At 39.4% G+C, this 24875-nt stretch overlaps 20 non-coding genes across 20 annotated transcripts; 8 read left to right on the top strand and 12 right to left on the bottom strand.

Annotated features, from left to right (window-relative positions):
- Nucleotides 1–133: 133 nt before the first annotated feature.
- On the bottom strand, nt 134–252 carry LOC140029833 (5S ribosomal RNA). Its single transcript, XR_011833748.1, has one exon. It is a non-coding gene; the product is annotated as a 5S ribosomal RNA (ribosomal RNA).
- Nucleotides 253–1377: 1125 nt separating this feature from the next.
- On the bottom strand, nt 1378–1496 carry LOC140028501 (5S ribosomal RNA). The gene has a single exon (XR_011832404.1). It is a non-coding gene; the product is annotated as a 5S ribosomal RNA (ribosomal RNA).
- A 1123-nt stretch (nt 1497–2619) lies between these two features.
- Nucleotides 2620–2738, bottom strand: LOC140030871 (5S ribosomal RNA). The gene has a single exon (XR_011834790.1). It is a non-coding gene; the product is annotated as a 5S ribosomal RNA (ribosomal RNA).
- A 1125-nt stretch (nt 2739–3863) lies between these two features.
- Nucleotides 3864–3982, bottom strand: LOC140030715 (5S ribosomal RNA). Its single transcript, XR_011834634.1, has one exon. It is a non-coding gene; the product is annotated as a 5S ribosomal RNA (ribosomal RNA).
- A 1135-nt stretch (nt 3983–5117) lies between these two features.
- Nucleotides 5118–5236, bottom strand: LOC140028500 (5S ribosomal RNA). The gene has a single exon (XR_011832403.1). It is a non-coding gene; the product is annotated as a 5S ribosomal RNA (ribosomal RNA).
- Nucleotides 5237–6361: 1125 nt separating this feature from the next.
- Nucleotides 6362–6480, bottom strand: LOC140030714 (5S ribosomal RNA). Its single transcript, XR_011834633.1, has one exon. It is a non-coding gene; the product is annotated as a 5S ribosomal RNA (ribosomal RNA).
- Nucleotides 6481–7605: 1125 nt separating this feature from the next.
- Nucleotides 7606–7724, bottom strand: LOC140028499 (5S ribosomal RNA). The gene has a single exon (XR_011832402.1). It is a non-coding gene; the product is annotated as a 5S ribosomal RNA (ribosomal RNA).
- Nucleotides 7725–8813: 1089 nt separating this feature from the next.
- On the bottom strand, nt 8814–8932 carry LOC140028498 (5S ribosomal RNA). The gene has a single exon (XR_011832401.1). It is a non-coding gene; the product is annotated as a 5S ribosomal RNA (ribosomal RNA).
- Nucleotides 8933–10057: 1125 nt separating this feature from the next.
- Nucleotides 10058–10176, bottom strand: LOC140028497 (5S ribosomal RNA). The gene has a single exon (XR_011832400.1). It is a non-coding gene; the product is annotated as a 5S ribosomal RNA (ribosomal RNA).
- A 1125-nt stretch (nt 10177–11301) lies between these two features.
- Nucleotides 11302–11420, bottom strand: LOC140028496 (5S ribosomal RNA). The gene has a single exon (XR_011832399.1). It is a non-coding gene; the product is annotated as a 5S ribosomal RNA (ribosomal RNA).
- A 1125-nt stretch (nt 11421–12545) lies between these two features.
- On the bottom strand, nt 12546–12664 carry LOC140028494 (5S ribosomal RNA). Its single transcript, XR_011832397.1, has one exon. It is a non-coding gene; the product is annotated as a 5S ribosomal RNA (ribosomal RNA).
- A 1124-nt stretch (nt 12665–13788) lies between these two features.
- Nucleotides 13789–13907, bottom strand: LOC140030869 (5S ribosomal RNA). Its single transcript, XR_011834788.1, has one exon. It is a non-coding gene; the product is annotated as a 5S ribosomal RNA (ribosomal RNA).
- Nucleotides 13908–15056: 1149 nt separating this feature from the next.
- LOC140028493 (5S ribosomal RNA) lies at nt 15057–15175 on the top strand. Its single transcript, XR_011832396.1, has one exon. It is a non-coding gene; the product is annotated as a 5S ribosomal RNA (ribosomal RNA).
- A 1135-nt stretch (nt 15176–16310) lies between these two features.
- On the top strand, nt 16311–16429 carry LOC140030655 (5S ribosomal RNA). Its single transcript, XR_011834570.1, has one exon. It is a non-coding gene; the product is annotated as a 5S ribosomal RNA (ribosomal RNA).
- Nucleotides 16430–17564: 1135 nt separating this feature from the next.
- LOC140028492 (5S ribosomal RNA) lies at nt 17565–17683 on the top strand. The gene has a single exon (XR_011832395.1). It is a non-coding gene; the product is annotated as a 5S ribosomal RNA (ribosomal RNA).
- Nucleotides 17684–18818: 1135 nt separating this feature from the next.
- LOC140028491 (5S ribosomal RNA) lies at nt 18819–18937 on the top strand. Its single transcript, XR_011832394.1, has one exon. It is a non-coding gene; the product is annotated as a 5S ribosomal RNA (ribosomal RNA).
- Nucleotides 18938–20062: 1125 nt separating this feature from the next.
- LOC140028490 (5S ribosomal RNA) lies at nt 20063–20181 on the top strand. The gene has a single exon (XR_011832393.1). It is a non-coding gene; the product is annotated as a 5S ribosomal RNA (ribosomal RNA).
- A 1125-nt stretch (nt 20182–21306) lies between these two features.
- LOC140028489 (5S ribosomal RNA) lies at nt 21307–21425 on the top strand. The gene has a single exon (XR_011832392.1). It is a non-coding gene; the product is annotated as a 5S ribosomal RNA (ribosomal RNA).
- Nucleotides 21426–22550: 1125 nt separating this feature from the next.
- LOC140028488 (5S ribosomal RNA) lies at nt 22551–22669 on the top strand. Its single transcript, XR_011832391.1, has one exon. It is a non-coding gene; the product is annotated as a 5S ribosomal RNA (ribosomal RNA).
- A 1125-nt stretch (nt 22670–23794) lies between these two features.
- LOC140030654 (5S ribosomal RNA) lies at nt 23795–23913 on the top strand. Its single transcript, XR_011834569.1, has one exon. It is a non-coding gene; the product is annotated as a 5S ribosomal RNA (ribosomal RNA).
- The last annotated feature ends 962 nt before the right edge of the window (nt 23914–24875 follow it).

The raw sequence follows: 24875 nt of genomic DNA, 5'->3' as shown, positions 1-24875 counted from the left end.
ATTTGTCTCGCGCCTTCAGATCCTCCTTCACGCTTCAACAAGAAGCAAAATATTAAGCAATCGTTCCGACGGAGCTAAATTACTACGGGATAAAGAACGAATAGGAAATTTGGATTTCGAAACAAAAAAGAGAGGAGTGCAACACGAGGACTTCCCAGGGGGTCACCCATCCTAGTACTACTCTCGCCCAAGCACGCTTAACTTCGGAGTTCTGATGGGATCCGGTGCATTAGTGCTGGTATGATCGCACCCGCCATGTTCCTTTCGCTTTATTCTTTTAAACTACCCCGTCCTGCGAAGCAGTGTGGCTTTTCTAGACCGAAATTCATTTTAAGCGTCAATTCAAGCATTTTCCTCTTATCCTTTTATTTATTTACTTTATATTTTTTTTTGTTATTGATTTGCACCCTGTTTTTTTCCCTCATCCCGCAACTCTAAATTATCATGAAATCAATCCTTCACGCTTGCAGTTAGGGGTGGCAATTCGGGTCCAAATCAGGTTGGCGGGTCGGGTTCGGGTCAACAGACCCGCCAGAAAATCTGTTGACCCGAACCCCGACCCGCCAACCCGTGACGGGTCAGGTATGCTGACCCGAACCCGAAAATTTCAGGTTTACGGGGCGGCGGGTCGACCCGAAATGACCCGAAACTTAATTTTAATTTATTAATTTATCACTGTAATTTCTAATAAAATCAATTTCTCACAAAAATAATTACATAATCAAGTAATAAAAATTTAAATAAATGATTTCAAATCAAATCTAAAATAAATTAAACACCGTAAAAGTGTTTTATCCCAAGCAAAATATAAAATAAATTAAAACAATACAAAAGTGAAAAATAATATAATATATTATTTGTCCAAGTATAATAATTTCAACTTCACACAAATTAAATAAATTCGTTTAGGATTAAGTAATTAATGCCTTTGAAAAAAAGAATAACTTAGTTTAGTTAGATAAAATTATTTTTATGTTTATTAAATTATTTTTAATTCGTAAACGGGTCATATCAGGTCACCACGGGTTGACCCGAAATCGACCGGTTTTCTTTTCGGGTTCATCGGGTCCAACCCGATTCTGACCCGAATTCCCGAAACCTCAACCCAAACCCATTAATTTCGTGTTAGGTTCGTGTCGTGTTTTCAGGTCGTGTCGAAAATTGCCACCCCTAGTTGCGGTGATACATTTGCGCCGACAAATTTGAGCGACGATCCGGGCTTTGATCGAGCCGTACCGTTCCTGATTTGTCTCGCGCCTTCAGATCCTCCTTCACGCTTCGACAAGAAGCAAACTATTAAGCAATCGTTCCGACGGAGCTAAATTACTACAGGATAAAGAACGAATAGGAAATTTGGATTTCGAAACAAAAAAGAGAGGGGTGCAACACGAGGACTTCCCAGGGGGTCACCCATCCTAGTACTACTCTCGCCCAAGCACGCTTAACTTCGGAGTTCTGATGGGATCCGGTGCATTAGTGCTGGTATGATCGCACCCGCCATGTTCCTTTCGCTTTATTCTTTTAAACTACCCCGTCCTGCGAAGCAGTGTGGCTTTTCTAGACCGAAATTCATTTTAAGCGTCAATTCAAGCATTTTCCTCTTATCCTTTTATTTATTTACTTTATATTTTTTTTTGTTATTGATTTGCACCCTGTTTTTTTCCCTCATCCCGCAACTCTAAATTATCATGAAATCAATCCTTCACGCTTGCAGTTAGGGGTGGCAATTCGGGTCCAAATCAGGTTGGCGGGTCGGGTTCGGGTCAACAGACCCGCCAGAAAATCTGTTGACCCGAACCCCGACCCGCCAACCCGTGACGGGTCAGGTATGCTGACCCGAACCCGAAAATTTCAGGTTTACGGGGCGGCGGGTCGACCCGAAATGACCCGAAACTTAATTTTAATTTATTAATTTATCACTGTAATTTCTGATAAAATCAATTTCTCACAAAACTAATTACATAATCAAGTAATAAAAATTTAAATAAATGATTCCAAATCAAATCTAAAATAAATTAAACACCGTAAAAGTGTTTTATCCCAAGCAAAATATAAAATAAATTAAAACAATACAAAAGTGAAAAATAATATAATATATTATTTGTCCAAGTATAATAATTTCAACTTCACACAAATTAAATAAATTCGTTTAGGATTAAGTAATTAATGCCTTTGAAAAAAAGAATAACTTAGTTTAGTTAGATAAATTATTTTTATGTTTATTAAATTATTTTTAATTCGTAAACGGGTCATATCGGGTCATATCAGGTCACCACGGGTTGACCCGAAATCGACCGGTTTTCTTTTCGGGTTCATCGGGTCCAACCCGAATTCCCGAAACCTCAACCCAAACCCATTAATTTCGTGTTAGGTTCGTGTCGTGTTTTCAGGTCGTGTCGAAAATTGCCACCCCTAGTTGCGGTGATACATTTGCGCCGACAAATTTGAGCGACGATCCGGGCTTTGATCGAGCCGTACCGTTCCTGATTTGTCTCGCGCCTTCAGATCCTCCTTCACGCTTCGACAAGAAGCAAAATATTAAGCAATCGTTCCGACGGAGCTAAATTACTACAGGATAAAGAACGAATAGGAAATTTTGATTTCGAAACAAAAAAGAAAGGGGTGCAACACGAGGACTTCCCAGGGGGTCACCCATCCTAGTACTACTCTCGCCCAAGCACGCTTAACTTCGGAGTTCTGATGGGATCCAGTGCATTAATGCTGGTATGATCGCACCCGCCATGTTCCTTTCGCTTTATTCTTTTAAACTACCCCGTCCTGCGAAGCAGTGTGGCTTTTCTAGACCGAAATTCATTTTAAGCGTCAATTCAAGCATTTTCCTCTTATCCTTTTATTTATTTACTTTATATTTTTTTTTGTTATTGATTTGCACCCTGTTTTTTTCCCTCATCCCGCAACTCTAAATTATCATGAAATCAATCCTTCACGCTTGCAGTTAGGGGTGGCAATTCGGGTCCAAATCAGGTTGGCGGGTCGGGTTCGGGTCAACAGACCCGCCAGAAAATCTGTTGACCCGAACCCCGACCCGCCAACCCGTGACGGGTCAGGTATGCTGACCCGAACCCGAAAATTTCAGGTTTACGGGGCGGCGGGTCGACCCGAAATGACCCGAAACTTAATTTTAATTTATTAATTTATCACTGTAATTTCTAATAAAATCAATTTCTCACAAAACTAATTACATAATCAAGTAATAAAAATTTAAATAAATGATTCCAAATCAAATCTAAAATAAATTAAACACCGTAAAAGTGTTTTATCCCAAGCAAAATATAAAATAAATTAAAACAATACAAAAGTGAAAAATAATATAATATATTATTTGTCCAAGTATAATAATTTCAAATTCACACAAATTAAATAAATTCGTTTAGGATTAAGTAATTAATGCCTTTGAAAAAAAGAATAACTTAGTTTAGTTAGATAAAATTATTTTTATGTTTATTAAATTATTTTTAATTCGTAAACGGGTCATATCAGGTCACCACGGGTTGACCCGAAATCGACCGGTTTTCTTTTCGGGTTCATCGGGTCCAACCCGATTCTGACCCGAATTCCCGAAACCTCAACCCAAACCCATTAATTTCGTGTTAGGTTCGTGTCGTGTTTTCAGGTCGTGTCGAAAATTGCCACCCCTAGTTGCGGTGATACATTTGCGCCGACAAATTTGAGCGACGATCCGGGCTTTGATCGAGCCGTACCGTTCCTGATTTGTCTCGCGCCTTCAGATCCTCCTTCACGCTTCGACAAGAAGCAAAATATTAAGCAATCGTTCCGACGGAGCTAAATTACTACAGGATAAAGAACGAATAGGAAATTTGGATTTCGAAACAAAAAAGAGAGGGGTGCAACACGAGGACTTCACAGGGGGTCACCCATCCTAGTACTACTCTCGCCCAAGCACGCTTAACTTCGGAGTTCTGATGGGATCCGGTGCATTAGTGCTGGTATGATCGCACCCGCCATGTTCCTTTCGCTTTATTCTTTTAAACTACCCCGTCCTGCGAAGCAGTGTGGCTTTTCTAGACCGAAATTCATTTTAAGCGTCAATTCAAGCATTTTCCTCTTATCCTTTTATTTATTTACTTTATATTTTTTTTTGTTATTGATTTGCACCCTGTTTTTTTCCCTCATCCCGCAACTCTAAATTATCATGAAATCAATCCTTCACGCTTGCAGTTAGGGGTGGCAATTCGGGTCCAAATCAGGTTGGCGGGTCGGGTTCGGGTCAACAGACCCGCCAGAAAATCTGTTGACCCGAACCCCGACCCGCCAACCCGTGACGGGTCAGGTATGCTGACCCGAACCCGAAAATTTCAGGTTTACGGGGCGGCGGGTCGACCCGAAATGACCCGAAACTTAATTTTAATTTATTAATTTATCACTGTAATTTCTAATAAAATCAATTTCTCACAAAACTAATTACATAATCAAGTAATAAAAATTTAAATAAATGATTCCAAATCAAATCTAAAATAAATTAAACACCGTAAAAGTGTTTTATCCCAAGCAAAATATAAAATAAATTAAAACAATACAAAAGTGAAAAATAATATAATATATTATTTGTCCAAGTATAATAATTTCAACTTCACACAAATTAAATAAATTCGTTTAGGATTAAGTAATTAATGCCTTTGAAAAAAAGAATAACTTAGTTTAGTTAGATAAAATTATTTTTATGTTTATTAAATTATTTTTAATTCGTAAACGGGTCATATCGGGTCATATCAGGTCACCACGGGTTGACCCGAAATCGACCGGTTTTCTTTTCGGGTTCATCGGGTCCAACCCGATTCTGACCCGAATTCCCGAAACCTCAACCCAAACCCATTAATTTCGTGTTAGGTTCGTGTCGTGTTTTCAGGTCGTGTCGAAAATTGCCACCCCTAGTTGCGGTGATACATTTGCGCCGACAAATTTGAGCGACGATCCGGGCTTTGATCGAGCCGTACCGTTCCTGATTTGTCTCGCGCCTTCAGATCCTCCTTCACGCTTCGACAAGAAGCAAAATATTAAGCAATCGTTCCGACGGAGCTAAATTACTACAGGATAAAGAACGAATAGGAAATTTGGATTTCGAAACAAAAAAGAGAGGGGTGCAACACGAGGACTTCCCAGGGGGTCACCCATCCTAGTACTACTCTCGCCCAAGCACGCTTAACTTCGGAGTTCTGATGGGATCCGGTGCATTAGTGCTGGTATGATCGCACCCGCCATGTTCCTTTCGCTTTATTCTTTTAAACTACCCCGTCCTGCGAAGCAGTGTGGCTTTTCTAGACCGAAATTCATTTTAAGCGTCAATTCAAGCATTTTCCTCTTATCCTTTTATTTATTTACTTTATATTTTTTTTTGTTATTGATTTGCACCCTGTTTTTTTCCCTCATCCCGCAACTCTAAATTATCATGAAATCAATCCTTCACGCTTGCAGTTAGGGGTGGCAATTCGGGTCCAAATCAGGTTGGCGGGTCGGGTTCGGGTCAACAGACCCGCCAGAAAATCTGTTGACCCGAACCCCGACCCGCCAACCCGTGACGGGTCAGGTATGCTGACCCGAACCCGAAAATTTCAGGTTTACGGGGCGGCGGGTCGACCCGAAATGACCCGAAACTTAATTTTAATTTATTAATTTATCACTGTAATTTCTGATAAAATCAATTTCTCACAAAACTAATTACATAATCAAGTAATAAAAATTTAAATAAATGATTCCAAATCAAATCTAAAATAAATTAAACACCGTAAAAGTGTTTTATCCCAAGCAAAATATAAAATAAATTAAAACAATACAAAAGTGAAAAATAATATAATATATTATTTGTCCAAGTATAATAATTTCAACTTCACACAAATTAAATAAATTCGTTTAGGATTAAGTAATTAATGCCTTTGAAAAAAAGAATAACTTAGTTTAGTTAGATAAAATTATTTTTATGTTTATTAAATTATTTTTAATTCGTAAACGGGTCATATCAGGTCACCACGGGTTGACCCGAAATCGACCGGTTTTCTTTTCGGGTTCATCGGGTCCAACCCGATTCTGACCCGAATTCCCGAAACCTCAACCCAAACCCATTAATTTCGTGTTAGGTTCGTGTCGTGTTTTCAGGTCGTGTCGAAAATTGCCACCCCTAGTTGCGGTGATACATTTGCGCCGACAAATTTGAGCGACGATCCGGGCTTTGATCGAGCCGTACCGTTCCTGATTTGTCTCGCGCCTTCAGATCCTCCTTCACGCTTCGACAAGAAGCAAAATATTAAGCAATCGTTCCGACGGAGCTAAATTACTACAGGATAAAGAACGAATAGGAAATTTGGATTTCGAAACAAAAAAGAGAGGGGTGCAACACGAGGACTTCACAGGGGGTCACCCATCCTAGTACTACTCTCGCCCAAGCACGCTTAACTTCGGAGTTCTGATGGGATCCGGTGCATTAGTGCTGGTATGATCGCACCCGCCATGTTCCTTTCGCTTTATTCTTTTAAACTACCCCGTCCTGCGAAGCAGTGTGGCTTTTCTAGACCGAAATTCATTTTAAGCGTCAATTCAAGCATTTTCCTCTTATCCTTTTATTTATTTACTTTATATTTTTTTTTGTTATTGATTTGCACCCTGTTTTTTTCCCTCATCCCGCAACTCTAAATTATCATGAAATCAATCCTTCACGCTTGCAGTTAGGGGTGGCAATTCGGGTCCAAATCAGGTTGGCGGGTCGGGTTCGGGTCAACAGACCCGCCAGAAAATCTGTTGACCCGAACCCCGACCCGCCAACCCGTGACGGGTCAGGTATGCTGACCCGAACCCGAAAATTTCAGGTTTACGGGGCGGCGGGTCGACCCGAAATGACCCGAAACTTAATTTTAATTTATTAATTTATCACTGTAATTTCTAATAAAATCAATTTCTCACAAAACTAATTACATAATCAAGTAATAAAAATTTAAATAAATGATTCCAAATCAAATCTAAAATAAATTAAACACCGTAAAAGTGTTTTATCCCAAGCAAAATATAAAATAAATTAAAACAATACAAAAGTGAAAAATAATATAATATATTATTTGTCCAAGTATAATAATTTCAACTTCACACAAATTAAATAAATTCGTTTAGGATTAAGTAATTAATGCCTTTGAAAAAAAGAATAACTTAGTTTAGTTAGATAAAATTATTTTTATGTTTATTAAATTATTTTTAATTCGTAAACGGGTCATATCAGGTCACCACGGGTTGACCCGAAATCGACCGGTTTTCTTTTCGGGTTCATCGGGTCCAACCCGATTCTGACCCGAATTCCCGAAACCTCAACCCAAACCCATTAATTTCGTGTTAGGTTCGTGTCGTGTTTTCAGGTCGTGTCGAAAATTGCCACCCCTAGTTGCGGTGATACATTTGCGCCGACAAATTTGAGCGACGATCCGGGCTTTGATCGAGCCGTACCGTTCCTGATTTGTCTCGCGCCTTCAGATCCTCCTTCACGCTTCGACAAGAAGCAAAATATTAAGCAATCGTTCCGACGGAGCTAAATTACTACAGGATAAAGAACGAATAGGAAATTTGGATTTCGAAACAAAAAAGAGAGGGGTGCAACACGAGGACTTCCCAGGGGGTCACCCATCCTAGTACTACTCTCGCCCAAGCACGCTTAACTTCGGAGTTCTGATGGGATCCGGTGCATTAGTGCTGGTATGATCGCACCCGCCATGTTCCTTTCGCTTTATTCTTTTAAACTACCCCGTCCTGCGAAGCAGTGTGTCTTTTCTAGACCGAAATTCATTTTAAGCGTCAATTCAAGTTTTTTTTTGTTATTGATTTGCACCCTGTTTTTTTCCCTCATCCCGCAACTCTAAATTATCATGAAATCAATCCTTCACGCTTGCAGTTAGGGGTGGCAATTCGGGTCCAAATCAGGTTGGCGGGTCGGGTTCGGGTCAACAGACCCGCCAGAAAATCTGTTGACCCGAACCCCGACCCGCCAACCCGTGACGGGTCAGGTATGCTGACCCGAACCCGAAAATTTCAGGTTTACGGGGCGGCGGGTCGACCCGAAATGACCCGAAACTTAATTTTAATTTATTAATTTATCACTGTAATTTCTGATAAAATCAATTTCTCACAAAACTAATTACATAATCAAGTAATAAAAATTTAAATAAATGATTCCAAATCAAATCTAAAATAAATTAAACACCGTAAAAGTGTTTTATCCCAAGCAAAATATAAAATAAATTAAAACAATACAAAAGTGAAAAATAATATAATATATTATTTGTCCAAGTATAATAATTTCAACTTCACACAAATTAAATAAATTCGTTTAGGATTAAGTAATTAATGCCTTTGAAAAAAAGAATAACTTAGTTTAGTTAGATAAAATTATTTTTATGTTTATTAAATTATTTTTAATTCGTAAACGGGTCATATCAGGTCACGACGGGTTGACCCGAAATCGACCGGTTTTCTTTTCGGGTTCATCGGGTCCAACCCGATTCTGACCCGAATTCCCGAAACCTCAACCCAAACCCATTAATTTCGTGTTAGGTTCGTGTCGTGTTTTCAGGTCGTGTCGAAAATTGCCACCCCTAGTTGCGGTGATACATTTGCGCCGACAAATTTGAGCGACGATCCGGGCTTTGATCGAGCCGTACCGTTCCTGATTTGTCTCGCGCCTTCAGATCCTCCTTCACGCTTCGACAAGAAGCAAAATATTAAGCAATCGTTCCGACGGAGCTAAATTACTACAGGATAAAGAACGAATAGGAAATTTGGATTTCGAAACAAAAAAGAGAGGGGTGCAACACGAGGACTTCCCAGGGGGTCACCCATCCTAGTACTACTCTCGCCCAAGCACGCTTAACTTCGGAGTTCTGATGGGATCCGGTGCATTAGTGCTGGTATGATCGCACCCGCCATGTTCCTTTCGCTTTATTCTTTTAAACTACCCCGTCCTGCGAAGTAGTGTGGCTTTTCTAGACCGAAATTCATTTTAAGCGTCAATTCAAGCATTTTCCTCTTATCCTTTTATTTATTTACTTTATATTTTTTTTTGTTATTGATTTGCACCCTGTTTTTTTCCCTCATCCCGCAACTCTAAATTATCATGAAATCAATCCTTCACGCTTGCAGTTAGGGGTGGCAATTCGGGTCCAAATCAGGTTGGCGGGTCGGGTTCGGGTCAACAGACCCGCCAGAAAATCTGTTGACCCGAACCCCGACCCGCCAACCCGTGACGGGTCAGGTATGCTGACCCGAACCCGAAAATTTCAGGTTTACGGGGCGGCGGGTCGACCCGAAATGACCCGAAACTTAATTTTAATTTATTAATTTATCACTGTAATTTCTAATAAAATCAATTTCTCACAAAAATAATTACATAATCAAGTAATAAAAATTTAAATAAATGATTTCAAATCAAATCTAAAATAAATTAAACACCGTAAAAGTGTTTTATCCCAAGCAAAATATAAAATAAATTAAAACAATACAAAAGTGAAAAATAATATAATATATTATTTGTCCAAGTATAATAATTTCAACTTCACACAAATTAAATAAATTCGTTTAGGATTAAGTAATTAATGCCTTTGAAAAAAAGAATAACTTAGTTTAGTTAGATAAAATTATTTTTATGTTTATTAAATTATTTTTAATTCGTAAACGGGTCATATCAGGTCACCACGGGTTGACCCGAAATCGACCGGTTTTCTTTTCGGGTTCATCGGGTCCAACCCGATTCTGACCCGAATTCCCGAAACCTCAACCCAAACCCATTAATTTCGTGTTAGGTTCGTGTCGTATTTTCAGGTCGTGTCGAAAATTGCCACCCCTAGTTGCGGTGATACATTTGCGCCGACAAATTTGAGCGACGATCCGGGCTTTGATCGAGCCGTACCGTTCCTGATTTGTCTCGCGCCTTCAGATCCTCCTTCACGCTTCGACAAGAAGCAAACTATTAAGCAATCGTTCCGACGGAGCTAAATTACTACAGCATAAAGAACGAATAGGAAATTTGGATTTCGAAACAAAAAAGAGAGGGGTGCAACACGAGGACTTCCCAGGGGGTCACCCATCCTAGTACTACTCTCGCCCAAGCACGCTTAACTTCGGAGTTCTGATGGGATCCGGTGCATTAGTGCTGGTATGATCGCACCCGCCATGTTCCTTTCGCTTTATTCTTTTAAACTACCCCGTCCTGCGAAGCAGTGTGGCTTTTCTAGACCGAAATTCATTTTAAGCGTCAATTCAAGCATTTTCCTCTTATCCTTTTATTTATTTACTTTATATTTTTTTTTGTTATTGATTTGCACCCTGTTTTTTTCCCTCATCCCGCAACTCTAAATTATCATGAAATCAATCCTTCACGCTTGCAGTTAGGGGTGGCAATTCGGGTCCAAATCAGGTTGGCGGGTCGGGTTCGGGTCAACAGACCCGCCAGAAAATCTGTTGACCCGAACCCCGACCCGCCAACCCGTGACGGGTCAGGTATGCTGACCCGAACCCGAAAATTTCAGGTTTACGGGGCGGCGGGTCGACCCGAAATGACCCGAAACTTAATTTTAATTTATTAATTTATCACTGTAATTTCTAATAAAATCAATTTCTCACAAAACTAATTACATAATCAAGTAATAAAAATTTAAATAAATGATTCCAAATCAAATCTAAAATAAATTAAACACCGTAAAAGTGTTTTATCCCAAGCAAAATATAAAATAAATTAAAACAATACAAAAGTGAAAAATAATATAATATATTATTTGTCCAAGTATAATAATTTCAACTTCACACAAATTAAATAAATTCGTTTAGGATTAAGTAATTAATGCCTTTGAAAAAAAGAATAACTTAGTTTAGTTAGATAAAATTATTTTTATGTTTATTAAATTATTTTTAATTCGTAAACGGGTCATATCAGGTCACCACGGGTTGACCCGAAATCGACCGGTTTTCTTTTCGGGTTCATCGGGTCCAACCCGATTCTGACCCGAATTCCCGAAACCTCAACCCAAACCCATTAATTTCGTGTTAGGTTCGTGTCGTGTTTTCAGGTCGTGTCGAAAATTGCCACCCCTAGTTGCGGTGATACATTTGCGCCGACAAATTTGAGCGACGATCCGGGCTTTGATCGAGCCGTACCGTTCCTGATTTGTCTCGCGCCTTCAGATCCTCCTTCACGCTTCGACAAGAAGCAAAATATTAAGCAATCGTTCCGACGGAGCTAAATTACTACAGGATAAAGAACGAATAGGAAATTTGGATTTCGAAACAAAAAAGAGAGGGGTGCAACACGAGGACTTCCCAGGGGGTCACCCATCCTAGTACTACTCTCGCCCAAGCACGCTTAACTTCGGAGTTCTGATGGGATCCGGTGCATTAGTGCTGGTATGATCGCACCCGCCATGTTCCTTTCGCTTTATTCTTTTAAACTACCCCGTCCTGCGAAGCAGTGTGGCTTTTCTAGACCGAAATTCATTTTAAGCGTCAATTCAAGCATTTTCCTCTTATCCTTTTATTTATTTACTTTATATTTTTTTTTGTTATTGATTTGCACCCTGTTTTTTTCCCTCATCCCGCAACTCTAAATTATCATGAAATCAATCCTTCACGCTTGCAGTTAGGGGTGGCAATTCGGGTCCAAATCAGGTTGGCGGGTCGGGTTCGGGTCAACAGACCCGCCAGAAAATCTGTTGACCCGAACCCCGACCCGCCAACCCGTGACGGGTCAGGTATGCTGACCCGAACCCGAAAATTTCAGGTTTACGGGGCGGCGGGTCGACCCGAAATGACCCGAAACTTAATTTTAATTTATTAATTTATCACTGTAATTTCTAATAAAATCAATTTCTCACAAAAATAATTACATAATCAAGTAATAAAAATTTAAATAAATGATTTCAAATCAAATCTAAAATAAATTAAACACCGTAAAAGTGTTTTATCCCAAGCAAAATATAAAATAAATTAAAACAATACAAAAGTGAAAAATAATATAATATATTATTTGTCCAAGTATAATAATTTCAACTTCACACAAATTAAATAAATTCGTTTAGGATTAAGTAATTAATGCCTTTGAAAAAAAGAATAACTTAGTTTAGTTAGATAAAATTATTTTTATGTTTATTAAATTATTTTTAATTCGTAAACGGGTCATATCAGGTCACCACGGGTTGACCCGAAATCGACCGGTTTTCTTTTCGGGTTCATCGGGTCCAACCCGATTCTGACCCGAATTCCCGAAACCTCAACCCAAACCCATTAATTTCGTGTTAGGTTCGTGTCGTATTTTCAGGTCGTGTCGAAAATTGCCACCCCTAGTTGCGGTGATACATTTGCGCCGACAAATTTGAGCGACGATCCGGGCTTTGATCGAGCCGTACCGTTCCTGATTTGTCTCGCGCCTTCAGATCCTCCTTCACGCTTCGACAAGAAGCAAACTATTAAGCAATCGTTCCGACGGAGCTAAATTACTACAGCATAAAGAACGAATAGGAAATTTGGATTTCGAAACAAAAAAGAGAGGGGTGCAACACGAGGACTTCCCAGGGGGTCACCCATCCTAGTACTACTCTCGCCCAAGCACGCTTAACTTCGGAGTTCTGATGGGATCCGGTGCATTAGTGCTGGTATGATCGCACCCGCCATGTTCCTTTCGCTTTATTCTTTTAAACTACCCCGTCCTGCGAAGCAGTGTGGCTTTTCTAGACCGAAATTCATTTTAAGCGTCAATTCAAGCATTTTCCTCTTATCCTTTTATTTATTTACTTTATATTTTTTTTTGTTATTGATTTGCACCCTGTTTTTTTCCCTCATCCCGCAACTCTAAATTATCATGAAATCAATCCTTCACGCTTGCAGTTAGGGGTGGCAATTCGGGTCCAAATCAGGTTGGCGGGTCGGGTTCGGGTCAACAGACCCGCCAGAAAATCTGTTGACCCGAACCCCGACCCGCCAACCCGTGACGGGTCAGGTATGCTGACCCGAACCCGAAAATTTCAGGTTTACGGGGCGGCGGGTCGACCCGAAATGACCCGAAACTTAATTTTAATTTATTAATTTATCACTGTAATTTCTAATAAAATCAATTTCTCACAAAACTAATTACATAATCAAGTAATAAAAATTTAAATAAATGATTCCAAATCAAATCTAAAATAAATTAAACACCGTAAAAGTGTTTTATCCCAAGCAAAATATAAAATAAATTAAAACAATACAAAAGTGAAAAATAATATAATATATTATTTGTCCAAGTATAATAATTTCAACTTCACACAAATTAAATAAATTCGTTTAGGATTAAGTAATTAATGCCTTTGAAAAAAAGAATAACTTAGTTTAGTTAGATAAAATTATTTTTATGTTTATTAAATTATTTTTAATTCGTAAACGGGTCATATCGGGTCATATCAGGTCACCACGGGTTGACCCGAAATCGACCGGTTTTCTTTTCGGGTTCATCGGGTCCAACCCGAATTCCCGAAACCTCAACCCAAACCCATTAATTTCGTGTTAGGTTCGTGTCGTGTTTTCAGGTCGTGTCGAAAATTGCCACCCCTAGTTGCGGTGATACATTTGCGCCGACAAATTTGAGCGACGATCCGGGCTTTGATCGAGCCGTACCGTTCCTGATTTGTCTCGCGCCTTCAGATCCTCCTTCACGCTTCGACAAGAAGCAAAATATTAAGCAATCGTTCCGACGGAGCTAAATTACTACAGGATAAAGAACGAATAGGAAATTTGGATTTCGAAACAAAAAAGAAAGGGGTGCAACACGAGGACTTCCCAGGGGGTCACCCATCCTAGTACTACTCTCGCCCAAGCACGCTTAACTTCGGAGTTCTGATGGGATCCAGTGCATTAATGCTGGTATGATCGCACCCGCCATGTTCCTTTCGCTTTATTCTTTTAAACTACCCCGTCCTGCGAAGCAGTGTGGCTTTTCTAGACCGAAATTCATTTTAAGCGTCAATTCAAGCATTTTCCTCTTATCCTTTTATTTATTTACTTTATATTTTTTTTTGTTATTGATTTGCACCCTGTTTTTTTCCCTCATCCCGCAACTCTAAATTATCATGAAATCAATCCTTCACGCTTGCAGTTAGGGGTGGCAATTCGGGTCCAAATCAGGTTGGCGGGTCGGGTTCGGGTCAACAGACCCGCCAGAAAATCTGTTGACCCGAACCCCGACCCGCCAACCCGTGACGGGTCAGGTATGCTGACCCGAACCCGAAAATTTCAGGTTTACGGGGCGGCGGGTCGACCCGAAATGACCCGAAACTTAATTTTAATTTATTAATTTATCACTGTAATTTCTAATAAAATCAATTTCTCACAAAACTAATTACATAATCAAGTAATAAAAATTTAAATAAATGATTCCAAATCAAATCTAAAATAAATTAAACACCGTAAAAGTGTTTTATCCCAAGCAAAATATAAAATAAATTAAAACAATACAAAAGTGAAAAATAATATAATATATTATTTGTCCAAGTATAATAATTTCAACTTCACACAAATTAAATAAATTCGTTTAGGATTAAGTAATTAATGCCTTTGAAAAAAAGAATAACTTAGTTTAGTTAGATAAAATTATTTTTATGTTTATTAAATTATTTTTAATTCGTAAACGGGTCATATCGGGTCATATCAGCCCGCCGCCCCGTAAACCTGAAATTTTCGGGTTCGGGTCAGCATACCTGACCCGTCACGGGTTGGCGGGTCGGGGTTCGGGTCAACAGATTTTCTGGCGGGTCTGTTGACCCGAACCCGACCCGCCAACCTGATTTGGACCCGAATTGCCACCCCTAACTGCAAGCGTGAAGGATTGATTTCATGATAATTTAGAGTTGCGGGATGAGGGAAAAAAACAGGGTGCAAATCAATAACAAAAAAAAATATAAAGTAAATAAATAAAAGGATAAGAGGAAAATGCTTGAATTGACGCTTAAAATGAATTTCGGTCTAGAAAAGCCACACTGCTTCGCAGGACGGGGTAGTTTAAAAGAATAAAGCGAAAGGAACATGGCGGGTGCGATCATACCAGCACTAATGCACCGGATCCCATCAGAACTCCGAAGTTAAGCGTGCTTGGGCGAGAGTAGTACTAGGATGGGTGACCCCCTGGGAAGTCCTCGTGTTGCACCCCTCTCTTTTTTGTTTCGAAATCCAAATTTCCTATTCGTTCTTTATCCTGTAGTAATTTAGCTCCGTCGGAACGATTGCTTAATATTTTGCTTCTTGTCGAAGCGTGAAGGAGGATCTGAAGGCGCGAGACAAATCAGGAACGGTACGGCTCGATCAAAGCCCGGATCGTCGCTCAAATTTGTCGGCGCAAATGTATCACCGCAACTAGGGGTGGCAATTTTCGACACGACCTGAAAACACGACACGAACCTAACACGAAATTAATGGGTTTGGGTTGAGGTTTCGGGAATTCGGGTCAGAATCGGGTTGGACCCGATGAACCCGAAAAGAAAACCGGTCGATTTCGGGTCAACCCGTGGTGACCTGATATGACCCGATATGACCCGTTTACGAATTAAAAATAATTTAATAAACATAAAAATAATTTTATCTAACTAAACTAAGTTATTCTTTTTTTCAAAGGCATTAATTACTTAATCCTAAACGAATTTATTTAATTTGTGTGAAGTTGAAATTATTATACTTGGACAAATAATATATTATATTATTTTTCACTTTTGTATTGTTTTAATTTATTTTATATTTTGCTTGGGATAAAACACTTTTACGGTGTTTAATTTATTTTAGATTTGATTTGGAATCATTTATTTAAATTTTTATTACTTGATTATGTAATTAGTTTTGTGAGAAATTGATTTTATTAGAAATTACAGTGATAAATTAATAAATTAAAATTAAGTTTCGGGTCATTTCGGGTCGACCCGCCGCCCCGTAAACCTGAAATTTTCGGGTTCGGGTCAGCATACCTGACCCGTCACGGGTTGGCGGGTCGGGGTTCGGGTCAACAGATTTTCTGGCGGGTCTGTTGACCCGAACCCGACCCGCCAACCTGATTTGGACCCGAATTGCCACCCCTAACTGCAAGCGTGAAGGATTGATTTCATGATAATTTAGAGTTGCGGGATGAGGGAAAAAAACAGGGTGCAAATCAATAACAAAAAAAAATATAAAGTAAATAAATAAAAGGATAAGAGGAAAATGCTTGAATTGACGCTTAAAATGAATTTCGGTCTAGAAAAGCCACACTGCTTCGCAGGACGGGGTAGTTTAAAAGAATAAAGCGAAAGGAACATGGCGGGTGCGATCATACCAGCACTAATGCACTGGATCCCATCAGAACTCCGAAGTTAAGCGTGCTTGGGCGAGAGTAGTACTAGGATGGGTGACCCCCTGGGAAGTCCTCGTGTTGCACCCCTCTCTTTTTTGTTTCGAAATCCAAATTTCCTATTCGTTCTTTATCCTGTAGTAATTTAGCTCCGTCGGAACGATTGCTTAATATTTTGCTTCTTGTCGAAGCGTGAAGGAGGATCTGAAGGCGCGAGACAAATCAGGAACGGTACGGCTCGATCAAAGCCCGGATCGTCGCTCAAATTTGTCGGCGCAAATGTATCACCGCAACTAGGGGTGGCAATTTTCGACACGACCTGAAAACACGACACGAACCTAACACGAAATTAATGGGTTTGGGTTGAGGTTTCGGGAATTCGGGTCAGAATCGGGTTGGACCCGATGAACCCGAAAAGAAAACCGGTCGATTTCGGGTCAACCCGTGGTGACCTGATATGACCCGATATGACCCGTTTACGAATTAAAAATAATTTAATAAACATAAAAATAATTTTATCTAACTAAACTAAGTTATTCTTTTTTTCAAAGGCATTAATTACTTAATCCTAAACGAATTTATTTAATTTGTGTGAAGTTGAAATTATTATACTTGGACAAATAATATATTATATTATTTTTCACTTTTGTATTGTTTTAATTTATTTTATATTTTGCTTGGGATAAAACACTTTTACGGTGTTTAATTTATTTTAGATTTGATTTGGAATCATTTATTTAAATTTTTATTACTTGATTATGTAATTAGTTTTGTGAGAAATTGATTTTATTAGAAATTACAGTGATAAATTAATAAATTAAAATTAAGTTTCGGGTCATTTCGGGTCGACCCGCCGCCCCGTAAACCTGAAATTTTCGGGTTCGGGTCAGCATACCTGACCCGTCGCGGGTTGGCGGGTCGGGGTTCGGGTCAACAGATTTTCTGGCGGGTCTGTTGACCCGAACCCGACCCGCCAACCTGATTTGGACCCGAATTGCCACCCCTAACTGCAAGCGTGAAGGATTGATTTCATGATAATTTAGAGTTGCGGGATGAGGGAAAAAAACAGGGTGCAAATCAATAACAAAAAAAAATATAAAGTAAATAAATAAAAGGATAAGAGGAAAATGCTTGAATTGACGCTTAAAATGAATTTCGGTCTAGAAAAGCCACACTGCTTCGCAGGACGGGGTAGTTTAAAAGAATAAAGCGAAAGGAACATGGCGGGTGCGATCATACCAGCACTAATGCACCGGATCCCATCAGAACTCCGAAGTTAAGCGTGCTTGGGCGAGAGTAGTACTAGGATGGGTGACCCCCTGGGAAGTCCTCGTGTTGCACCCCTCTCTTTTTTGTTTCGAAATCCAAATTTCCTATTCGTTCTTTATCCTGTAGTAATTTAGCTCCGTCGGAACGATTGCTTAATATTTTGCTTCTTGTCGAAGCGTGAAGGAGGATCTGAAGGCGCGAGACAAATCAGGAACGGTACGGCTCGATCAAAGCCCGGATCGTCGCTCAAATTTGTCGGCGCAAATGTATCACCGCAACTAGGGGTGGCAATTTTCGACACGACCTGAAAACACGACACGAACCTAACACGAAATTAATGGGTTTGGGTTGAGGTTTCGGGAATTCGGGTCAGAATCGGGTTGGACCCGATGAACCCGAAAAGAAAACCGGTCGATTTCGGGTCAACCCGTGGTGACCTGATATGACCCGATATGACCCGTTTACGAATTAAAAATAATTTAATAAACATAAAAATAATTTTATCTAACTAAACTAAGTTATTCTTTTTTTCAAAGGCATTAATTACTTAATCCTAAACGAATTTATTTAATTTGTGTGAAGTTGAAATTATTATACTTGGACAAATAATATATTATATTATTTTTCACTTTTGTATTGTTTTAATTTATTTTATATTTTGCTTGGGATAAAACACTTTTACGGTGTTTAATTTATTTTAGATTTGATTTGGAATCATTTATTTAAATTTTTATTACTTGATTATGTAATTAGTTTTGTGAGAAATTGATTTTATTAGAAATTACAGTGATAAATTAATAAATTAAAATTAAGTTTCGGGTCATTTCGGGTCGACCCGCCGCCCCGTAAACCTGAAATTTTCGGGTTCGGGTCAGCATACCTGACTCGTCACGGGTTGGCGGGTCGGGGTTCGGGTCAACAGATTTTCTGGCGGGTCTGTTGACCCGAACCCGACCCGCCAACCTGATTTGGACCCGAATTGCCACCCCTAACTGCAAGCGTGAAGGATTGATTTCATGATAATTTAGAGTTGCGGGATGAGGGAAAAAAACAGGGTGCAAATCAATAACAAAAAAAAATATAAAGTAAATAAATAAAAGGATAAGAGGAAAATGCTTGAATTGACGCTTAAAATGAATTTCGGTCTAGAAAAGCCACACTGCTTCGCAGGACGGGGTAGTTTAAAAGAATAAAGCGAAAGGAACATGGCGGGTGCGATCATACCAGCACTAATGCACCGGATCCCATCAGAACTCCGAAGTTAAGCGTGCTTGGGCGAGAGTAGTACTAGGATGGGTGACCCCCTGGGAAGTCCTCGTGTTGCACCCCTCTCTTTTTTGTTTCGAAATCCAAATTTCCTATTCGTTCTTTATCCTGTAGTAATTTAGCTCCGTCGGAACGATTGCTTAATATTTTGCTTCTTGTCGAAGCGTGAAGGAGGATCTGAAGGCGCGAGACAAATCAGGAACGGTACGGCTCGATCAAAGCCCGGATCGTCGCTCAAATTTGTCGGCGCAAATGTATCACCGCAACTAGGGGTGGCAATTTTCGACACGACCTGAAAACACGACACGAACCTAACACGAAATTAATGGGTTTGGGTTGAGGTTTCGGGAATTCGGGTCAGAATCGGGTTGGACCCGATGAACCCGAAAAGAAAACCGGTCGATTTCGGGTCAACCCGTGGTGACCTGATATGACCCGTTTACGAATTAAAAATAATTTAATAAACATAAAAATAATTTTATCTAACTAAACTAAGTTATTCTTTTTTTCAAAGGCATTAATTACTTAATCCTAAACGAATTTATTTAATTTGTGTGAAGTTGAAATTATTATACTTGGACAAATAATATATTATATTATTTTTCACTTTTGTATTGTTTTAATTTATTTTATATTTTGCTTGGGATAAAACACTTTTACGGTGTTTAATTTATTTTAGATTTGATTTGGAATCATTTATTTAAATTTTTATTACTTGATTATGTAATTAGTTTTGTGAGAAATTGATTTTATTAGAAATTACAGTGATAAATTAATAAATTAAAATTAAGTTTCGGGTCATTTCGGGTCGACCCGCCGCCCCGTAAACCTGAAATTTTCGGGTTCGGGTCAGCATACCTGACCCGTCACGGGTTGGCGGGTCGGGGTTCGGGTCAACAGATTTTCTGGCGGGTCTGTTGACCCGAACCCGACCCGCCAACCTGATTTGGACCCGAATTGCCACCCCTAACTGCAAGCGTGAAGGATTGATTTCATGATAATTTAGAGTTGCGGGATGAGGGAAAAAAACAGGGTGCAAATCAATAACAAAAAAAAATATAAAGTAAATAAATAAAAGGATAAGAGGAAAATGCTTGAATTGACGCTTAAAATGAATTTCGGTCTAGAAAAGCCACACTGCTTCGCAGGACGGGGTAGTTTAAAAGAATAAAGCGAAAGGAACATGGCGGGTGCGATCATACCAGCACTAATGCACCGGATCCCATCAGAACTCCGAAGTTAAGCGTGCTTGGGCGAGAGTAGTACTAGGATGGGTGACCCCCTGGGAAGTCCTCGTGTTGCACCCCTCTCTTTTTTGTTTCGAAATCCAAATTTCCTATTCGTTCTTTATCCTGTAGTAATTTAGCTCCGTCGGAACGATTGCTTAATATTTTGCTTCTTGTCGAAGCGTGAAGGAGGATCTGAAGGCGCGAGACAAATCAGGAACGGTACGGCTCGATCAAAGCCCGGATCGTCGCTCAAATTTGTCGGCGCAAATGTATCACCGCAACTAGGGGTGGCAATTTTCGACACGACCTGAAAACACGACACGAACCTAACACGAAATTAATGGGTTTGGGTTGAGGTTTCGGGAATTCGGGTCAGAATCGGGTTGGACCCGATGAACCCGAAAAGAAAACCGGTCGATTTCGGGTCAACCCGTGGTGACCTGATATGACCCGTTTACGAATTAAAAATAATTTAATAAACATAAAAATAATTTTATCTAACTAAACTAAGTTATTCTTTTTTTCAAAGGCATTAATTACTTAATCCTAAACGAATTTATTTAATTTGTGTGAAGTTGAAATTATTATACTTGGACAAATAATATATTATATTATTTTTCACTTTTGTATTGTTTTAATTTATTTTATATTTTGCTTGGGATAAAACACTTTTACGGTGTTTAATTTATTTTAGATTTGATTTGGAATCATTTATTTAAATTTTTATTACTTGATTATGTAATTAGTTTTGTGAGAAATTGATTTTATTAGAAATTACAGTGATAAATTAATAAATTAAAATTAAGTTTCGGGTCATTTCGGGTCGACCCGCCGCCCCGTAAACCTGAAATTTTCGGGTTCGGGTCAGCATACCTGACCCGTCACGGGTTGGCGGGTCGGGGTTCGGGTCAACAGATTTTCTGGCGGGTCTGTTGACCCGAACCCGACCCGCCAACCTGATTTGGACCCGAATTGCCACCCCTAACTGCAAGCGTGAAGGATTGATTTCATGATAATTTAGAGTTGCGGGATGAGGGAAAAAAACAGGGTGCAAATCAATAACAAAAAAAAATATAAAGTAAATAAATAAAAGGATAAGAGGAAAATGCTTGAATTGACGCTTAAAATGAATTTCGGTCTAGAAAAGCCACACTGCTTCGCAGGACGGGGTAGTTTAAAAGAATAAAGCGAAAGGAACATGGCGGGTGCGATCATACCAGCACTAATGCACCGGATCCCATCAGAACTCCGAAGTTAAGCGTGCTTGGGCGAGAGTAGTACTAGGATGGGTGACCCCCTGGGAAGTCCTCGTGTTGCACCCCTCTCTTTTTTGTTTCGAAATCCAAATTTCCTATTCGTTCTTTATCCTGTAGTAATTTAGCTCCGTCGGAACGATTGCTTAATATTTTGCTTCTTGTCGAAGCGTGAAGGAGGATCTGAAGGCGCGAGACAAATCAGGAACGGTACGGCTCGATCAAAGCCCGGATCGTCGCTCAAATTTGTCGGCGCAAATGTATCACCGCAACTAGGGGTGGCAATTTTCGACACGACCTGAAAACACGACACGAACCTAACACGAAATTAATGGGTTTGGGTTGAGGTTTCGGGAATTCGGGTCAGAATCGGGTTGGACCCGATGAACCCGAAAAGAAAACCGGTCGATTTCGGGTCAACCCGTGGTGACCTGATATGACCCGTTTACGAATTAAAAATAATTTAATAAACATAAAAATAATTTTATCTAACTAAACTAAGTTATTCTTTTTTTCAAAGGCATTAATTACTTAATCCTAAACGAATTTATTTAATTTGTGTGAAGTTGAAATTATTATACTTGGACAAATAATATATTATATTATTTTTCACTTTTGTATTGTTTTAATTTATTTTATATTTTGCTTGGGATAAAACACTTTTACGGTGTTTAATTTATTTTAGATTTGATTTGGAATCATTTATTTAAATTTTTATTACTTGATTATGTAATTAGTTTTGTGAGAAATTGATTTTATTAGAAATTACAGTGATAAATTAATAAATTAAAATTAAGTTTCGGGTCATTTCGGGTCGACCCGCCGCCCCGTAAACCTGAAATTTTCGGGTTCGGGTCAGCATACCTGACCCGTCACGGGTTGGCGGGTCGGGGTTCGGGTCAACAGATTTTCTGGCGGGTCTGTTGACCCGAACCCGACCCGCCAACCTGATTTGGACCCGAATTGCCACCCCTAACTGCAAGCGTGAAGGATTGATTTCATGATAATTTAGAGTTGCGGGATGAGGGAAAAAAACAGGGTGCAAATCAATAACAAAAAAAAATATAAAGTAAATAAATAAAAGGATAAGAGGAAAATGCTTGAATTGACGCTTAAAATGAATTTCGGTCTAGAAAAGCCACACTGCTTCGCAGGACGGGGTAGTTTAAAAGAATAAAGCGAAAGGAACATGGCGGGTGCGATCATACCAGCACTAATGCACCGGATCCCATCAGAACTCCGAAGTTAAGCGTGCTTGGGCGAGAGTAGTACTAGGATGGGTGACCCCCTGGGAAGTCCTCGTGTTGCACCCCTCTCTTTTTTGTTTCGAAATCCAAATTTCCTATTCGTTCTTTATCCTGTAGTAATTTAGCTCCGTCGGAACGATTGCTTAATATTTTGCTTCTTGTCGAAGCGTGAAGGAGGATCTGAAGGCGCGAGACAAATCAGGAACGGTACGGCTCGATCAAAGCCCGGATCGTCGCTCAAATTTGTCGGCGCAAATGTATCACCGCAACTAGGGGTGGCAATTTTCGACACGACCTGAAAACACGACACGAACCTAACACGAAATTAATGGGTTTGGGTTGAGGTTTCGGGAATTCGGGTCAGAATCGGGTTGGACCCGATGAACCCGAAAAGAAAACCGGTCGATTTCGGGTCAACCCGTGGTGACCTGATATGACCCGTTTACGAATTAAAAATAATTTAATAAACATAAAAATAATTTTATCTAACTAAACTAAGTTATTCTTTTTTTCAAAGGCATTAATTACTTAATCCTAAACGAATTTATTTAATTTGTGTGAAGTTGAAATTATTATACTTGGACAAATAATATATTATATTATTTTTCACTTTTGTATTGTTTTAATTTATTTTATATTTTGCTTGGGATAAAACACTTTTACGGTGTTTAATTTATTTTAGATTTGATTTGGAATCATTTATTTAAATTTTTATTACTTGATTATGTAATTAGTTTTGTGAGAAATTGATTTTATTAGAAATTACAGTGATAAATTAATAAATTAAAATTAAGTTTCGGGTCATTTCGGGTCGACCCGCCGCCCCGTAAACCTGAAATTTTCGGGTTCGGGTCAGCATACCTGACCCGTCACGGGTTGGCGGGTCGGGGTTCGGGTCAACAGATTTTCTGGCGGGTCTGTTGACCCGAACCCGACCCGCCAACCTGATTTGGACCCGAATTGCCACCCCTAACTGCAAGCGTGAAGGATTGATTTCATGATAATTTAGAGTTGCGGGATGAGGGAAAAAAACAGGGTGCAAATCAATAACAAAAAAAAATATAAAGTAAATAAATAAAAGGATAAGAGGAAAATGCTTGAATTGACGCTTAAAATGAATTTCGGTCTAGAAAAGCCACACTGCTTCGCAGGACGGGGTAGTTTAAAAGAATAAAGCGAAAGGAACATGGCGGGTGCGATCATACCAGCACTAATGCACTGGATCCCATCAGAACTCCGAAGTTAAGCGTGCTTGGGCGAGAGTAGTACTAGGATGGGTGACCCCCTGGGAAGTCCTCGTGTTGCACCCCTCTCTTTTTTGTTTCGAAATCCAAATTTCCTATTCGTTCTTTATCCTGTAGTAATTTAGCTCCGTCGGAACGATTGCTTAATATTTTGCTTCTTGTCGAAGCGTGAAGGAGGATCTGAAGGCGCGAGACAAATCAGGAACGGTACGGCTCGATCAAAGCCCGGATCGTCGCTCAAATTTGTCGGCGCAAATGTATCACCGCAACTAGGGGTGGCAATTTTCGACACGACCTGAAAACACGACACGAACCTAACACGAAATTAATGGGTTTGGGTTGAGGTTTCGGGAATTCGGGTCAGAATCGGGTTGGACCCGATGAACCCGAAAAGAAAACCGGTCGATTTCGGGTCAACCCATGGTGACCTGATATGACCCGTTTACGAATTAAAAATAATTTAATAAACATAAAAATAATTTTATCTAACTAAACTAAGTTATTCTTTTTTTCAAAGGCATTAATTACTTAATCCTAAACGAATTTATTTAATTTGTGTGAAGTTGAAATTATTATACTTGGACAAATAATATATTATATTATTTTTCACTTTTGTATTGTTTTAATTTATTTTATATTTTGCTTGGGATAAAACACTTTTACGGTGTTTAATTTATTTTAGATTTGATTTGGAATCATTTATTTAAATTTTTATTACTTGATTATGTAATTAGTTTTGTGAGAAATTGATTTTATTAGAAATTACAGTGATAAATTAATAAATTAAAATTAAGTTTCGGGTCATTTCGGGTCGACCCGCCGCCCCGTAAACCTGAAATTTTCGGGTTCGGGTCAGCATACCTGACCCGTCACGGGTTGGCGGGTCGGGGTTCGGGTCAACAGATTTTCTGGGGGGTCTGTTGACCCGAACCCGACCCGCCAACCTGATTTGGACCCGAATTGCCACCCCTAACTGCAAGCGTGAAGGATTGATTTCATGATAATTTAGAGTTGCGGGATGAGGGAAA

The sequence above is a fragment of the Coffea arabica genome, chromosome 11e (assembly GCF_036785885.1).
Source record: "Coffea arabica cultivar ET-39 chromosome 11e, Coffea Arabica ET-39 HiFi, whole genome shotgun sequence".
In the NCBI taxonomy this organism is placed as follows: Eukaryota; Viridiplantae; Streptophyta; class Magnoliopsida; order Gentianales; family Rubiaceae; genus Coffea; species Coffea arabica.
Note: the sequence above shows the minus strand (reverse complement) of the source record. Positions and strands in the feature narration are given on the sequence as shown.